Source organism: Epinephelus lanceolatus, chromosome 7 (assembly GCF_041903045.1).
Source record: "Epinephelus lanceolatus isolate andai-2023 chromosome 7, ASM4190304v1, whole genome shotgun sequence".
Lineage (NCBI taxonomy): Eukaryota > Metazoa > Chordata > Actinopteri > Perciformes > Serranidae > Epinephelus > Epinephelus lanceolatus.
In genome coordinates this window covers 30,159,301-30,174,297 of record NC_135740.1, presented here as the reverse complement: position 1 = coordinate 30,174,297, position 14,997 = coordinate 30,159,301, and the positions used below count along the sequence as shown (strand labels likewise).

The 14,997-nt window shown below is 40.7% G+C and overlaps 1 protein-coding gene across 3 annotated transcripts in view; it reads left to right on the top strand.

Moving 5' to 3' along the window:
• Window positions 1-2,956: 2,956 nt before the first annotated feature.
• The window catches only part of drp2 (dystrophin related protein 2), a 197,279-nt gene continuing 185,238 nt past the window's right edge, over window positions 2,957-14,997 (top strand). For all 3 annotated transcript variants that reach the window (XM_078169424.1, XM_078169423.1, XM_078169425.1), the window contains exon 1: window positions 2,957-3,204. The gene's annotated coding sequence lies outside the window, so the exon portion shown is untranslated. The remainder of the gene's footprint in view (window positions 3,205-14,997) is intronic.

The window sequence follows — 14,997 nt, the reverse complement described above, 5'->3', positions numbered from 1 at the left end:
ACAGTCTATGCAGTACCCTTCTGAGATGAATTGTAATCGTAACTTTTTCCATAAGTGCCAAGTTAAGGTCAAAATTCAGTTCAGCTTCACTTTGTGTTCAGTGCTAACAAATGTTAGCTAGCTAACACACTAAACTACTATGGTAACCATTATACAATGGTTAACATTAAACCTGCTTATATTAGCATGTTGGCATTGTGAATGTAATAATGCTGACACTAGCATTTAGCTCAAAGTGCAGCCTCTAACTTCATGTTAGTGTCCATTATTTTTACAGGTTATGGCAGTAATGTAAAATGCCAACAGTTATTCTTGATATTTTCACATTCAATTAAAGGGATAGTTTGGATTTTTTGAAGTGGGGTTGTATGAGGTACTTATCCATAGTCAGTGTATTTCATACAACAAATGTTGGTCGTTGTGCATGGAGGCTAAGCAATGTACTGGTGTGTATGGGGGCACCAGCAAAATGTATTTTAGCCACCTAAAAAAATCAATATTAGTTTAATTGTACACTATATTTAGAATGTTTTAACCACTTCACCTTACAGTTAGGCAGCCCTTTCCAATGGGAAACTGAAGATGTTATATCCATCATTGTTCCGTCTTAAAGCCATCAGACTTTGACAAAAACAGAGCTGCTGATGTACCGCTGCTTCAGTCAGTTAGTTTGTTGTGTTATTGAATGACTTGAGTGTTTTAACGGGTTAGATTGGATTCAGCAAAGTCACACAACAACACAAACAAACAAACCACTCAAGGCAAAGGTAGACCAGTTACTCCTGTCTCTATCCATCCATCAATCCATTTTCAACTGCTTATCTGAAGCCAGGTCATGGGGGCAGCAGGCTGAGCAAAGTATTCCACACGTCCTTCTCCCCAGAAACACTTTCCAGCTACTCTCGGGGCATCCTGAGGCGTTCCTAGGCCAGACAAGATATGTAATCCCTCCAGCGTGTTCTGGGTCTGCCCCGGGGCCTCCTACCAGTTGGACGTGCCTGGAACACCTCCAATGGAAGGTGCTCAGGGAGCATCTTAATCAGATGCCCAAACCACCTCAACTGACCCCTTTCGATGCGATAGAGCAGCAGCTTTACTCCGAACTCCCTCCATTGTTCAGCAAAGTAAAATTACTTGTTAGTTGATGGAGTCAGCGGGCTTTGAAGAGATGATAAATAGGTATAATGTTGTCAGTTCCCTGCCTGAAATCACTGTCTGAAATAAAGCTGTGAAAATATTTTAAATATAGCGTACCTTTGTATTTTTTTTTAGTTGGGCCTTTTTTGTAGGTGGCTAAAACACTTTTTGATACCTCCACAGCACTACATTGCTTAGCTTCTGTGCAGGTGCTCCTGTCTGCTTCTCCAAACTGGGGGCACGCCAACTGACATCTACTGTATGTAATACACTGACTATGGATAAGTACCTCACATAACCCCACTTCAGAGAATCTATCCCTTTAACATCCTTCTTCACTGTTGTCTTCACAGTTGAATAACATTTATCACTTATAACTTGAGGGAAGCGTCGCTGTAACAGCTTATTATGGTTTCTCACCTTGTCGCTTTATTTTTGCACACATAATGTCTGTATTCAACAGTTTGCTCCGCATAATGTCTTCCTCGCTCAACCTCTATCTCTTTTGCCCCCTGCTGTTTCCTCTCTGTGGGTGGCCCAGCTCTAACTGAATAAATATCTGTGGCAACTTTTGATCATAGTAATATCCTCATATTATTACATCTCATTATTTGCTGTCAACAGGAAGAATTAATTGACTGAGAATTAGAGTCTGGAATAGCTGTTGTGCTGGATTCTGACTGTCTGATATGAAAATGAAAACTGTCTCTCGCAGTTGCCAGTGATACAGCGTCAGGCTGCTTCAACTCTGTCTCATTTTGACACCATTGCGGGATGTCACACGCAGAATTTAGCATACTGAGTGCATTAAACCAATGAAATATTCTGTCATTCACACGCATGTAAATCAACATAGAAACACTCAGTGGCTACAGCTCAGCCATCAATGCTGTAGACGTTACAGACAGAAAGAGGAAGACAATAAGTGAAGGAATCTTCTATTTCCCCCATATAAAACTATAATGTGAATTATGAATGCCACTTACTACTCTGAAAATAGTTCAGCTCATTCCCTTTCTGCTGGCTGCTTGCTGCAAGCTTGGCATTAAACTTTTATATCTGTTTTGAACTGTTAGGGAGTGCTCTCCTTTTTTGCTGCCAACCCCTGCACTGCTCCCCTACTAGATTTATTGGAAATGTGACACACCTCGAAGGCAACCTGTTTGCTGACAAACTTTCTCTAAATATCTTCCTCTTATTTTGTAAGAGCCCTCGTTTTCAAGATGTGCACTATCTTAGCCACAAATTGCCTGGTCGGGCTGTATCAGAGCGGATTACCACGGTTATTAGCGTTGGTTAATGGTCAGGATGAGGCTTGGAATCAGAGAAAAGACTGTTAACATCACCATCAAACCTGAGGCCAGGATAGAGAAGCTTTAGCAGGGTGGTGTTGTGCCAGAGAAGCAAATGAAATCTTATGCAGGCAGGAGACAGAGGGGGCACTCATTGGCATTCCTCCCACGTTGCCTCACTCCCTGTTTCTTCCCAGCGGCCAGCACCCAGTGTCTCAGCAGTCCTATATTCCAGGCCCAAGTGTGCTGTTTGCTGATAATAAACAGCCCAACAAACAGGCCAGAGTCACAGAGGTTTGCTGAGTTAGAGCCCAGCCGCCCTGCTCTGTCTATCTCGCTCAAAGTTTGGGTGAAACCTTTACTTTATGCTCAGTGTTGCCGTGTTTTAAAACCCCTGCTGTTACTGCTTTGCTCCCAGGTCTGCGTGTCAGTGGGCTTGTGGGGAAAGGGAGGGCCGAGGAGGGACTTTGGCATTTATCCCAGCGACAATAAAGGATTAAACTCTAAAAGACAGCTGTTAAATGGTGTGCCTTTCTCAGCCTCTTATCAAATTTACTTCAGTCCACCGGGGAGAAGTTTCTGACCCTGTTCTTTGTGTTGTAGGTCCCCCACACACACACACACGTGTGAGGAGGTTGCTGCCGCCTTTACTCCACATCCAGGCCTCCTCGACCCCTCCTCCCCCTCCGCCAGCGCAGGGCAGCCACACAAGCGTTGGCTCGATTCCAGAGAGGCTCCGATCCTGCAGCCACGTCAATCACGTCTTCACCGCTGGGTAACTATTAAGCATGCAAGCTGGCTACTCCTCTTCTTTTAATTTTTTTTTTTGGGGGGGGGGGGGAGGTTGAGAGGCACAGACTTCTGAGATTATGTGGTCTTGTTTTTTGGGATAGTTTTTCATGCTTGTTTGTTAATTCTGGGGCTGCTCATGTGTGCATTTTTCATGTAAAAGAGGCATTTTCTCCACCCAAGCATGCAAACGCACACACACAGACAGAGATGCCAGAGGGCTCAGGAGGAATCTCGAGGGGTTTGATCAGAGCCGTTGTGTCTTTGTTTTTTTTTTCCCATTTTTTTTTAAAGCCCATTGACTAGTTTGATTCTGGCTCCAGGTGTCATCTACTGAACTGTGTCAAACTCAGCAACTGCATTTCAAAGTAGAGTCTCAGTGAGGCGAAGAAAAACAGAGGATAAATCAGCGTTGTGTATGAAATGTTGTCTTGCCTGCAAAGCATAACATTGCAGCTGAACGAGTCAGTTACACATACTGATGAGCTGACAGCCATGCAGTATGTAAGGACAGAAGTTCTTAAAACTGCACTGTGACTATGTGTTTGGTGGAGGGAGCCGTAATGATCAGCTCACGGAGAATTATCAGCCCTTTTTTTTGCATTTCAGTGTCTGTCAGCTCAGTTTTATTTACAGCCCACAGCTATCTCTCTTGGTTCCTCTAATAAACCTACCGTATGCTACATTACCTGCTCAGCATACAGACAAAGTTAGCATCTTGCTTATGAATATTCATTCAGCAACAAGCATTCAGCAGCTGAAGAGACGGATATGTCCCTCAGGAGTCAGTTGAGACCAAAAAAGAACTATAGGAGAGTCTATATTACTTTACATTGATCTGGTGACCTAACACATGACTCTGAATTAATACTAATGTTCCGCGTCTACTCGATGTGTAATGAGCAGCTGTTCGCTAACACGATCACCATATTAACTTAACAAAGTGATCATATGTCAGTGTTTTGCTTCCAGCTTGTTCTGCTGGGCTAAAAAGTTAATTATCTCTGCTCTTAATTTATGTTTGGATAAAAATGTGTGTCAAAGTTATGCTTGTGTGAACTTGGACAATTTTAGTTTGTGGTCCACTGGACACTGAGCTGTCCTACTGACCCTAATGTCCTGTCTGCTCCACCACATCTGGAAGGAAGACTAATTCTGGATGGAAAATGAGACACTAGACTTCGATTTCCATCCATTGTTTTAACCCAACTTAAGTCAAGTTTTCTTCCAAATTTGTCATAAATTTTAATGTGATTTCCAGAAAATCGTCAAAAGTAATTTGTGAATTAATATAGTTGGTTGAGCAGACTCTTCGGGCCTCTCAATGAACCATTACAGAAGAAGAGAGCACAAGATAACAGAAGGAAAAGAATGAAGGCTAAACCTTAAACAAACTGGTTACAGTCTCGTCATCGCTGATGTTTTCGTCTGCTGCGATTTTCTGTCTCTCCAGTGGACATTTAACTCACTTCATGCTTCCTGTCTGTCATGATGTATTTTTAGGCCTCCGCACCGGCGACAGCTGCGGCTGGAGGCATTATGTTTTCAGGTTGTGTGTCCATCCATTCATTCCATTGTCATGAGCACAATATCTCAGGAGCACCTTGAATGAAACACTTCAGATTTTGCACTATGGCTGCCCCAGAAAGTCAAAGACTCAAATCATTAGTCGCAGACCTCTGAGTTCTCAGTCGACTGACATTCTTCAAGTCCAGCAGTGTTTTTTTCTTCTTTCTATCAGTCAGTGTGTAGTGTACTTATGGGAATATTTTGGTCCCCACATTTGGCTGCAGAGTGAGCACTCCTCGCTTTCACGCTGCTCTCCGCCACAGGCAGCTGCAGACCCAGACCTAGGGTGAGTCTGAGTGAAACAGAGGCAACTGCCCAGAGGTAGAGAAGCTTTGCCTGGTCAGGCTCTGAGATAACCTTTTCTTCTGCCTTCTGCTCAGAGGTGGTGAATTCACAGCTCACAGCAGCTAAATACAATATAGTCTGGGTTTTATCTGATATTTAGTGTCTGCAAAAAATGTTGTTGCAAATTTACCGAGCTGTTGTTAGCGTAATTAGCACGCATTAGATCAGAGGGCTAACTTGGCTTGTTTACTATATTACATGATTGTCACTGTTTCCCTAAATGTCACGCCCATCTCTCTTCAAATTCTACAACTCTATATTGAAAAAAGGGACAAATGGTTTCATATTTGTACTGAAAAGCCAAATCCAATTTGACACACAAAATTCTGAGTCGGGCACAAATGCTCAACTGGTTAGAATTTGGTGGTCAGAGGTCACTGAGAGCTCACAGACACGATTTAGGCTACAACTTAAAAAATGTACACACGAATTATGACAAAATTTCACATGAATGTCTAATAGGATAAAATTATCTTAAGTGACAACATTTTAATTCAAAAGGTCAAAGGTCAACTTCATTGTGACATAATGTCCTGTAAAAACACTTTTCGGGCCATTATTCAGCACCATAAATCCAAAACAGAGGGGGAGACATTTGGGCGAATACTGAATTAGAGACACTAATTATGGGTCCCCATCTTGAAACTATGCTGATTGTACAGATCTTCTGTGCTGTTGGGGTAAAGATGTGTTTGAAGCATCCATGTTTTAGAATTTGTAGCTTCTCTTCACCTGAATTCAGTGCATCTCCGAGAAGCAAAATATAAATAAAATTGTACCAAAACCTCTTACCCAAAACTAAATCAACAGAGCACTACCCTTACTTGTACCCTTACTAGTACATCTTGTACTATATACCTGGTATTGAAAAATCCTTGCATCAAAATAAGGTTCTTTTTCACCTGATTTCAGAGCATCTTCTATGAATACTTTCTGCCACTGTGTAATTTTTGACAGCAGTCACCGTATGGTGACATGCTGTACAGCAGCACTATTATGGATGTCTGGGTTGACTCTGTACAAGGGCAGAGATTCAGTGAGGTAACGTTATCATTGTTGTTCTTCTCAGCCTTCATGCATTCATTGCACTGCAGATTGTGGGTTTTTTTGTTGGTATAACAAGTTAGTTATGTTGCTTTGTGGTGCAGACACAATCCAGTGCACTCTTTGCATATGATTTGTTCTCTCCTAAATCCATAATACTTCAAGAAACAGATGATGATAGTTAATGAACGAATGATTTTTGTTTCGCCTGTCTGCAGTGGCAATATTGAGGAATGTTTTTTTACAGGCTGCTGCTGCAGGCAAGTAGCAGACAACCTGAGACATGTATAGCTACATGACATGCCCGTACAAACTGCGGCCACCAGTAGTACAAGACAAACCCACCAACACAGCGGCTGTCTGAACCCTGCTACAATGCTACACTGTAGTGAATAAATGAGACCAAATGTGGCAACAATCCACTTTGTAATTCATAATACATAAAGACGTGATTCACTTTAGAAGTAACAAGATGTGACCCTTCCCATAACTCTTACCTTAACCACGTCTCTTTTAACCTAATACATCATAGCTAGCTAATTGCTAACCTAGCAGTTTCATCGGGACTTCCGCTTCCAGACCGAAGAGCGAAGGGGGCTGATCATGGACTGATGTGTAGGTATGGTGGGCGAGTCATGAAGCGAGAAGGCGCGTCATGTAGCTGCTCCAGCTGCAGTAACACCTACTCGCACAGTTTCCTCAAAGTGGAGGCATCTTATTATAGGATGTGCTTGATTTGACATGTAGCAGAGTTTTCTGTGAGCAGAGCACGCATTTTTAAACATCAATACTGCAGCCGATCATGTTCATTTAATTGTGGGAAGCCAAAATAGTGATCTTGATTAAAATTCGATTAATTCTGCAGCCCAAGCTTCTTTGCAGCAACAAGTATATTTGAAGCATTGTCTACTGTCATGGCTACAGTGTTGTGTTCTCTCCAGTCCCTTTGGTAGACCACCACAAGCTCATTGGTTTTGCTGATATTGAGCTTCAGGTGGTTGTCACTGCACCATGTGATGAAGCTTTCTATCAGTCCAGTTTCTTAGTGGAAATGTTTCACTGGAATCATACAAGTCAATAAAGTGATAACTTCCTTTTTTTTTTTCTTCACCACATATGATATGAGTGGATATAAACTGCAGCTTGACTAGTTGATAGAGGCATACAAGCGCTAGGCAGTAATTCTAGTCTAGGTCTTTCTCCATTTCACTTTATTTTTCTGCCTAAAAAATATATTTTAGATATTTCGACATTTTTTTTTTTTAATATAAGGTGTTTCCACTCATTTTTTTTTAAGGAGACATTGAAAATGCGCATAAAAACAGGTGTGTTTACCTCTCTTCTCACTCTTGTTTACTTTTAGCTTTATTTTCTCCCTTTTCTACTCCCAGTTTCTCTACTGTTGTGTTTCTGCGTGCTTCCTGTCTCCAGGAAGCCCTCAAATGACCCGACTGACTTGATATCCCTGTAGGTTTATTTAGTCTCCTTCCTGCACATAAATTAGGCTCACATGATCACAGAGAGAGATGCAAGCCACGGCGTCCTTTTGTTTTCCTCCCTGCTCTCCCCTCCAGCTCTGCTACGGTGCATTTCATCATCACATCCCCCTGCACTCTGCCTCTGTTTCGGGCCCGTCGTTCGAGGCTTTTCCGAGTTAAATAAATGGGTCTTGGGTTTCCGCCACGTTGTCATTTAGGTGTGTTTGACCCTCTGGAGCCAATTCAATCACTGTCTACCCACAAGTAATATCCTCCGCCTGCCCTTATCTCTGACTCCAAATTACTGAGCTTCAGCCCTGTCTTCACATCAGAACATAGAGAGAAGCGAGAGAACAGGGAGGGAGCCCAGAGAAGGTCAAAAAAGGTAGCTGTCGGACAGTAAAAAGACAGAAGCCTGTGTGTAGATACACAATGAGGTTGCAGCGATTCTGAGGACGTAGACCCAGCTTCGTGCCCTGGGCTGACAGGGAAATTAGCGCTGCACAGTGCTCACTCAGTCATCCAACTGGTGTGGCACGAGGGAACATTGTCTCGCCTCGACTGCTGCACATAAGAGATCTGGTTTTGGAGCTGCAGCCTGTTAAAATGTTATCTCGCTCCAAGACATTTGAGAAGGGTTTACTATACTTTGTCAGCGAGAGAGATTTTTCTCTTCTGCTTTTTCCTCTTTCCTTATCTGTAGGCTGCTGCATTATAGTCTGCGCTGATGATTGACAGTCCGTAAGTGTAGTCCATGCTTTTTATGATACAAACCAGCGTAGCAATGATACCACGGGCCTGTGCCATAATTTGTTCATCTGCTCAACTGCTGAAATTAGCCTCCTCTCATGTTGCTGCACTCCTGTGTCACAGAACATCCCCACCCAAGTGTGTACGACAATGAGTAAATGTGGCAGCACCCTCAACACTGTGCTCATATGCTAATCAACAAAATAGCATGAACAGCAATCATCAGCATGCTTCCCCAAGGTTTATCCCCTCCAAAGCTCCCAGACCATAATTCCTCTGTCTATGCTGATTCCCACGTATTAACATATAACCTTTGCTGCATCATTTTCTGCTTTACATCGTAATCTGTGTGTTAATAAAGCATAAAGCATATGATTACCCGCTAGATCTGAAACTGGCTAAATATATCAACATCATATTAGTGCTTTAGGTTTTATAAAACCCTCATGTGGCCATGGATGAATCAAAGCAGCAACTCTGCACTGCAAAGCTCAGTGTTAACATCATTCACTGTTCATGTGGCTCTTTGCTAATCTATGTTCAAGGCAGCTTAGCCTGCTCGCCCACCCTGAATGTCCCTGAGTGTGTCAAAGACCCACCACAGTGGCTTCTGGGAGCATCATGTTCCATGTCACGTTTCCCTTCTCCTTCTCTCTACTCTCCTTCACTCTGTAATTCTGCTCCTCTACTCCCTTGTTACAGTTTGATCTTCTTATCTCTCCTTTCATTTGAATCTGCTGCCTCCCTCTTTCATTTTCTTGTTCTCATTTCTCCCTTGTTGTCCCGTGATGAGCCGGAGGCTGCCATGCATGTGTGTTGTGCTCCAGAGGCCTGAGGATGAGCAAATGTGGCACTCCCCTATCATCCTCTCCCTCTTCTCACTAGTCTCCCTTTTTGCTGTCACATCTCCCACTCCTCCTCTTCACTCCTTTATTTCCCATTTCACTTAGCATGTATCTCTCCCTCACTCTCTCTGCCCGTCGCCTCTGAGAATGATGGGTAATGCTCAGGGAATGGGGGTGGTGAAGGAACAAAGATATAGCTTCTCGACAGAATCAGCCTCACTATTTGTTCTTCTGATGTGTGTGTATGTGGTTGTGTGTTTTATTGAGTTGTAGATGGGTAAATGGGTGGTTGTTCCTCTTCACGCCGGTGTGGGAATATGTGGGAGGTAAGGGCGTGTTGTTTATGTTCGCTGCATCTCAATGTTCCCATCTGAGGAAATAAGAATTTATGTGTGTACATGGGTTGAGTGGTGAGGTGTGTGGGTCATAATGTTGCTTTGCATGTATTGCAGCGGTGGCCTTGAGGTGCAAAACACAGCAACGTTGGACAAACAGCAATATTGAACAAAACACAATAACAAAGTAGAAAATCCAACAATACTGAAGACAACACATGTTGGAAGACTACAACAGCTCAGAAAACACAACAACTAACCAGATAACACACTTTAGAAAACAGAAATCAAACAGACAACAAAAGAATGGAAAATGGAACATTTCACATTTCAGAAAACACAACAACAGATCAGAAAAACACAACTTTTTTTTTTAAGATATTTTTTTGGGCATTTTTTGCCTTTAATGGACAGGACAGTTAAGTGTGAAAGGGGAGAGAGAGAGGGGATGACATGCAGCAAAGGGCCACAGGCTGGACTCGAACCCGGGCCGCTGTGGCAACAGCCTTGTACATGGGGCGCCTGCTCTACCACTAAGCCACCGACGCCCCAGAAAAGCACAACTTGACAGAAAGCTCAACCTTTTAGAAAACACACTTGTGAAAACACAACAACAAAACGGAAAACACGACATTTTAGAAAGCACAGTATTTCAGAAATCACATATTTTTTTGAAAATACAAGAATAAAACAAAAAAACAAAATTTTAGAAAACACTACAAAACAGAAAACACAACATTTTATAAAACACAACATTATTGAAAACCCACCAAACAGGAAGCACAACAACAGAACAATTAACAGAAGAACATTTTATAAAACACAACAATAAAACAGATAATGCAAAAAGAATGAATACATACCATTTCAGAGAACACAACTTTTTAGAAAACACAACAAATGAACTGAAACAAAGTATGGTAAAAAACAAAAAAACATACAAAGATCTGCAGAAAGCTCAACCTTTTAGAAAACACAACAACAAAACAGAAACAGCACAACATTTTAGAAAACAACATTTCAGAAACCATATAATGTTAGAAAATACAAAAATAAAACAAAAATTTAGAAAACACTACAAAACAGAAAACAGGAACATTTTAGAAAACACATTATTGAAAACACAACAAAACAGAAAACACTTTTCAGAAAACACAACAATAAAACAGATAACACTAAAAGAAAGGAGAAAAACTTTTCAGAAAACACAACAAAACAGATAAAGCTAAAAGAAGGAAAAAGATACCATTTTAGAAAGCAGAACATTTCAGAAAACATAACAAACACAACATTTTAGAAAACACAATGTATCAGAAATCACATCATTTTAGAAAGTAAAACAAAAAACAAAATTGTAGAAAACACTTCAAAACAAAAAACAGTAACCGTTTAGAACACACAAGAAAAAAAAAGAAAACACAACATTTTAGAAAACACACTATTGAAAACGCAAAATAAGGAGAAAACACAAGAGAACGATAAACAGAATATTTTATTAAACACATGTTAGAAAACACTACAACAAAACAGAAACAGCACGACATTTTAGAAAACACAATAAAAGAGATAATGCAAAAAGAATGAAAAAAAACATTTTAGAAAACACAACTTTTCAAAAAACAACAAAAAACTGAAACACAGCATTGTAAAAAACAGAACTTGACAGAAAGCACGACATTTTAGAAAACACAATATTTCAGAAATCACATCATTTTAGAAAATACGTAAATAAAACAAAATTTTAGAAAACACTACAAAACAATAAAACAGTAACATTTTAGAAAACACAACAACAAAACACAACGTGACCTTCTTGTATATTCTTTATCTTTTTAACACAACATTTCACAGATTGAAAAGGTAATCTCTTAATTGACTTCGGTCGTGTCCAGTCACAAAGAATAATTGTTGTCCCTTCCTTTTCCTTTTAGTGAAATGTTGTGTTTTCTTAAGTTTTGTGTGTTTTCTAATTTGTTTTATTTGCTGTCATGTTTGTCCACTGTTGTTGCATTTGTATCTCAACACCACCGCAGTCCACTCTGCATGTGCATGTATAGGCAGTATATGCATGTGTGTACAGTCTGGTGTGCACTCACGCAAGTTAGCAGGCGTGCACTTGTGTAAAATTAAATCCACGTCAGCAGGCAGCCATTCAGATAAGATTAACAGGACCTGACACTGCCTTCGTTGGAGACAGATGCTTGCTCCAGTTCCCCTAGAACATTCCCCCTCTCTTCCATCCTCCATCCAAATTACATTTCATCTCAGTCTGCGGATATTTCCCCCCGCTTACCCTGCCTGCCCACAGCAAGACCTGTTCTCACCATTAATTTGATTTCTGATATTGTTATTACAGGGCAGTGTGATTAGGAGAGCATGAGTTAGATGAAAGGCTTGTTTTATGCCATATTGAAGCCAATTAGCTCCAAGTACACACTTTCACCTCAGCAGACAGATGACCATAAAGGCTGATATTATGTATGCAGGCTATCTCAGTGGTACAGCAAATTGTTTCAGTTAAAGCCTGAGGGAAATGCAGTTTTTGTGTCGTTCTGTAAGTGCAGCGTCTACAAAAAAAATTCTCACATTTCCATGAAGGTGGAAGAAATAAAAAATTCATGTTGCTCTTATATGACGTATGTTCTAAGATATCTTATGCTGTTTTGTCAATTTACTCCTAAATTACAATTTCATCATTTAAGCCTTACTTTCAGTAACAGCTCCGATTTAATTTAAAAAAACTGCCTCCATTATTTTACATGAGAGCCATAATGCACATATGTAAGTGTTTAAATGCATGTCGGTCTCAGTAGGCAGTATACAGACATGTGTAATGTGGCGTACAGTGAAAGAGAGAGATTCATGTAAAAGTACAGAACATGGAGCCATAATGTGTGTTAGTGAGCAACACTTAAATAGATGTGGACATCATTTATACATAAGCACAGTGGATGTCACAGGGAAGTCACCAAGGGCAACAGTGAGGAAATGTGATTATCATTTATGCATAAGTACCATTATTGTGTGGGAACAGTGCACTGAAAAAAGTATTAACATCAGTGTTTTAAAGCAGCTGAAACAGGTACAGTTGTTACATCCCTCTTCTGAAAAGGCTGCTTTAAAGCAAACTACCTCACTAGTAGTATTTTAAGTGCAGTTGAGTGTTTTATTATATGCCACTTTCTACTTCTTCTCTTCTACATTTCTTTGGTCAATATTCTAGTTTTTCCTCCACTACATTTACCTACAGCTATAGTTGCTTTGCAGATTAAGAATTTACATTTTAATAAACATGTTAAGATGATAAAATCCAATCCATCTACAAGAAAGCAATGTCTTTTTGGAGCCCTGTGTCACATTTCAGATGTTTATGAGCTGTTACCAGTTTCACCAGAGATATTCCTCTGCTCCCAAGTAAAAGGACTGCATCAGTCATTTCAACAAGTGCCCCGAAATGACATGCAGTATGTTAACGATCAAAAGATAAAGCCCTCTGGAAGCAAGTAATTGTGATGTGAACAAAAGGGAAAGTCAGGTCATGCTATTATAGCGCGACAAAGTCTGTGTATGTAGGAGGACGTGGCAGGCGGATGGTTCATGGCAGATTTAATTTTAAAACAAGAAGCTGGTGTTTGTTTCCTGGTTCTAACTGATAGTCAGTGCTGATTTCTTTTTACCATGACTGTAGTCGTTCCTGAACCTCAGCTAAGTGGTTGTTATTGTAACCATAATGATGAAGGTCTCTTAACCTTAGCGAAGTAGTAGTTTTAACCGAAACCATGATGTTTTCTGATCCTAGTCAAGTTGTTTTTGTGCCTAAACCTAACCAAACTTTTACTATAGTGTTGTCACATTATAATATAGACCTATTTGTCAGGTCAGAAAATGCTCTTAACTGCTCTCACAAACAATGTCTTTTGCTATGTAAAGGAGCAGTGTGTAAAATCCAGGGGAATTTAGTGGTATCTTGCTTTGCAGATTGCAACCAGCCAAAACCTCTCCCAGTTAGATTTTGTTCAGGAGGTTTTTACCAGGAGCTACATTTTTCACAGAAGTCTCTTCCTCTCCAGAACAAACGGACCGGGTGGTTAAAACCGCTGAAAATACTGAAGAAAGCAGTTTCATGCCAGAAGTCAAAGTTTCTCCGACATTGTTCATCTCATTGGAGATGGGTCGCTTGCTCAGCACCTGCTAATATGTACTCACCCTTTTCTCTGATAGCTTAAGATCCAGTGTTCAGGAGGTTTTTACTGGGAGCCAATTATCCACAGAGGTCTCTTCCTCTCCAAAATAAACAGACCTGGTGATTTTAACATCTGAGAGCACTGAATAAAGCAGTTTCAGGCTGAAAATCAGTGCTTTTCTGATGCTGATCACTGCAGAGGGACTGCTAACTATGGTGGCCAATGCGAAAACATGAGTGGCCCTGTCTGGAGCCAGTGTTTGGTTTGTCCGTTCTGGGCTACTGTAGAAACATGGCAGGGAAATCTGGGGATCTCAGTGGCAATGAGATGAAAACACAACAGTGCTTATTTTTAGGTGATTGCACACTAAAGAAAACATACTCATTATATTGCATTCCATTTCTGCCAGTATATCCCCCCTAAATCCTACACACTGGACCTTCAACTATTGCTGAATTTTCCAATATCTCAAAACAAAGCGAATATTAAAGACATTTTCAAAAACTGGAAACAGATTTCTGTTACAGGACTTCATCCTATAACCTATAATCATCCTATAACCATGACCCCTTGAAGAGGCCTGACGCTAGGTTAGGAACCGCAGGACTAAACATAATTGTATAAATTGGTTAAAACTAGCAACACCTCAACCATCTTCAACAGTAAAATGCTCCTTACAAGTGGTTGCATCAGTTTTATCTCTAGTTATTTCATATAGAATAATACATCTATACATACTGTGGAGTTTTGCTGATCATACTTCTTTACTTTTACTTGAGTAAATTGTTGAATGCAGGACTTCAAATTGTAATGGAGTCTTTTTAAACTTTATATTGGTACTTTTACTTGACTAATCTTCCACTGCTGGCTCGGGTTAACATTAGCTGATGTGGCAAAACTGCTGTATCATTATCGCCACAGTGACAAGAATGAATGATGCTCTCTCATCATTTACCCATGAGGGGGACGGAGGAAGCATCACACATTGTGCCCTGCCTTTCATGCAGGCAGGACCATTATCATGTATGTGGAGGTGACTGAGAAGTAGGTGGATGGTGTGTGTATGTGATGCTGCTACTCTGATGTGTTATGAGCCATTAGTGAAGCTATGAAACAGGGGGCTCAGAGGGAGGACACATTGATCTTGAGTGCATGTGTGTGTTTGTGCTTTTATGTGTGCCCCTATACAGCTGTTTGAACCTCTGTATACGTCAGGTTACATGTTTGTG